Source organism: Rhagoletis pomonella, unplaced genomic scaffold, assembly GCF_013731165.1.
Source record: "Rhagoletis pomonella isolate Grant_MI unplaced genomic scaffold, Rhpom_1.0 Rhpom_scaffold_00003, whole genome shotgun sequence".
Classification (NCBI taxonomy): domain Eukaryota; kingdom Metazoa; phylum Arthropoda; class Insecta; order Diptera; family Tephritidae; genus Rhagoletis; species Rhagoletis pomonella.
Genome location: NW_023458557.1, coordinates 74,046,704 through 74,050,679, shown reverse-complemented (window position 1 = coordinate 74,050,679; position 3,976 = coordinate 74,046,704).

Sequence of the window (3,976 nt, the reverse complement as noted above, 5' to 3'; positions counted from 1 at the left end):
ACTTCTGACACCAATTGTTACGATTATCCTCGAAACCTTGAGGGATTACCCAAATATACTCGGGCTCGTATCGCTGGATTGTTAAATAAATGCTAACGATGACCGAATTGTAGTACAATTAACTTTATTGTACAACAAACAATTTACAATTCTTGCTAATACAGTAAAAACACTTTACAATACTTGTTAAAGCAATAACAACGCTTTACTACTTGTTAACACAATTAATCTTATAGCTTGCTTATTCGCAACTCGATTCTCCGCTCACTTTACTTGTAGCTTGCTGACTTGTAACTAACTCACCTCGTGGTGGCGGCGCCCTTATATACCTGCGCTGGCACTTATGGCAACTCTAGAACATTCTGAAGTTTATCGCTCATTCTCTTTCTCTCGCTGTTCGCAGTGTTCATCCAACTTGACGTTCCTCTTTGTGGAACATTCTACGTCATTCTTCGAACATTCTGCCTATTTCTCGTTGTTCGCTTTGTGTTGCCGCAGTATTCGCCACAATACTAATTAAGTCGTGTAAGAAGTTGCCATTGGATGGGTGGCAACTTCGCTACTCATGTGCATATTTTTCCCCCACGCGGCAGACACCTTGTCGTAAGCGATTGTATTCCGATCGCTGGGTGTGGGGGCTTAAGCTACTAAATACATATTTCTTGGTAGTAACTAAGTCTGCCGTCATCTTCTCATATATATATGAGCTAAATTTTCGTTATTTTTCACTTTATTTCAGAAGCTAATTTATTAATTTCGTTTTTTTTCAGATATTTATGCTCATTTTTATTAATATTTTATATTTTATGTACATATTTTTAATAAATTTACCAATCAATTCGATATTAATAAATAATTATAGTAAATTTTAATTTCATCTTCTATTTTAATTCAGCTATTTTTTATTTACAGGTTTAATATAATTTCATTCATATAAATATTATACTAATTGTATTATTTGTGTTTTATATAATAAACCTAAATCTAAAAAGTACATATTTGTGAAGTTATTTCTGTCATCGAATTTTTCATTCTGCCAAAAAGACAAACGCGTAAAAATGTAAGTATGTATGCATTTATAAATGTACATATATGTACATACAAATGTGCGATTGGTCGGCTTTCGTCTTCCCCTCGCCGCTGCCATCAACACAAATTATTCAATTTCTGCGAATCGGCACCGGATTGGCACGTGCGCGAAACCATTAACCCCGAGTTTACGAAATATTTAGATTTTCGCATAAGTTTGCATTTAATAAAGCAATACTAGTACATTTTGTATGGTGAATAATATTAATTAATTTAAAATTCTGCATGTAACCATTTTCTCGACGATACATGTAACTTTCATAAAGATTAACCATAAAAAGCGTTGTAAAATAGTGTGTTATTAACAGCTGGAACGAAAAAAAATTGCTACGCTCAAATGGTTAAAAACCAACTGGAATTGACATTTTTTACACGCATACATGCATACATTCATATACACATGTACAGTGGAGTAGCACTAGCTTGAACGTTGCATTGCTTGTACTTTGATGTGTTTGAATCTTTTATGGTACTGAAGAATTGCTTACGGATGAAAAATATTAAAAATCGTCCGTGCATATATGTAAATATATTTTTATAAACGCTTGGAAGTATAGAAATTTTTAATATTAAAAAATAAATAAAATAATTTTTTTGTATATATGTAAATGGTGTTCAAGGCACATTGACCCACCTGTGGCGCGGCATGGACGAAAATTTTACAATTTCGGACCGAAAAATATGAAAACGAGCTAAGTTGCCACGTTACATCTGTGAACTTCCGATAAAACCTCATATGTTTGTGATTTTACAAGTTTTGATTTTATTAAAAAAAAATTAATGTATTTTCCTGCAGAAAACGTACACTTTTATTTAATGTTTATTAAAATTACACTTTAAAATACTAGTTAATGATTGAAATATTGGTATGGAACAGAGAAATAGAGTGTTTTGTCAAAAATTACCAAAAATTGCCAAGATTCGAGATAACTTATTTTACTGGTTATAGAGAAATAGTTGCCACTTTTCACTTGGCTGGCCGAGATTTCTTCATTTTAAGATTTTAGAATTTTTGTGTCGGATTGACAAAGTTGCGCTTGTTGGTGATGAATTTGCGGGGAGATGTGCTGCGGTTGTTTTTATGAATGAATTTACTTGGCCTTGAGAAATATGCGCATGTGTTTATGAATGAAATAGTTATTGTTGTACATATTTGAATATGCGCGTAATTATGTACATATATATGTATGTATGTATGCGGAGTTGTACATATGTACATATGTATGCATTAGCGTACTATTAGGCAGAAATATGCACATACGTTTGTATGTACATATGTAGTGCATATGTAAGTACATACATACCATGTATACGCATGCGTGAGAAATAAAGTCGTCTCTAAAGTTAGTTGCAGCTTTTTACAGATATTCCATTGAAAATTAAGTCGAAAAGCTGTAACTAACTTTAGTTTCGACTTTATTTTGACTATGAATATGCCCCATTAATTACATACATACATATGTATAATACAAGTATTGCAGTGAAAAATGATCATTCTCAAAAATGATATTTTCTCGAAATATATGTTCATAAATGTTCATAAACATAACTTCTCGTGAAAAACTACTTTGAAGTTAACAAGTGCAATTAATGCATTTGTACGTTTTTTGTCAATGTGTTTATATTTATAGCAAATTTGCTAGCAAGAAAATTGCGGTTTCTTGAATTGAAAGGAGCGTAGCAATGGTTAAAAAAAATAAAAACCGACTTTATCTTCGCTTTTAAATGCTGACAACAAATTATCAAAGATCATTATCATTTGCACGCTTTTTTTTTTGTCAAAGCGTCCCTTTTTAAAGTGGATTTGTGAGAAAACTAAGGCAGCTAGAAAACTGCGGTTTATTGCATTAAAAATAGCGTAGTAACTACAATAAGAATCGTTAAAAAATAAAAAGAAATTTTGAATTCGTTTAAAAATGCCGACGGCAAATCATCAAAAAGTTGCTCCCATTGCAAATGTTAGTATACATTTGCATAATTTTCACATATCTACTTTTTGCATTGCACAATCGTAAAAGCACACATCGTCACATTTGTATCTTCGCACAAGAAATATTCATATATCCAAAAATATATTAACAAATACGGGTTTTTCAATAATTGGTTGATGACATTTTGGTGCTTCTGGAGCTAGATTTAGCTCTATTTTTCTATTTAGCTCCGAAAATCCGAAAACCCTAGCTCTTTTATTAGCTATTTTCATATTTATGTAGCACTTTTTTAGCTCCAGAAAGTTTTAGTTGTATTTGGTATATATAAGCCATAACTTAAGCGTTGATAAAATGGATAATTTCGAGATGCAGTGTGTCCACCATAAGCTCTTGAACCTAGGTTAAAGAATTCAAAAATTAATTAAAACAAAATCCTTTTTATGATAGCGCGGATTTTGTTTTAGCTTACTACTTTTACCTTAGAGGAGAGCTGGAAGTAAAAGTTTCAACAAAAATTTTGCTTAAAATTATTTAAGAGCGTGTGTGAATCGATAAAAAAATTCCCGCCGAATAAATTTTTAACAACTATGAGGTGAATAAAATTTCAGTAGCTCATGAGGCTAGTGAAATTTTTAACAAATGCATAGAAAATTTGGACAATCGCAAAGATCGTTGATGTGTGTAATTTTTCGTTAAATAAAAGCTTAAATTGATGAATTGCAATCAACGACGGTAGATGTGTTCTTAAAATATTAATTTCACTGCAATTTGTAATATTTTATTCCGCATAAATCTGTGGTTATCAAAAATGAACTGCTATCAAAAAATATTGCATTTCACACAGCAGATTGGCAAAACTGTCTCACCATAGTAAAAATATTATTCAGCAGCTCTGCCCATAGAACTTTGTTACCGATTCACACACGCCCTAATTCAAATATCTGAAATTACAGACT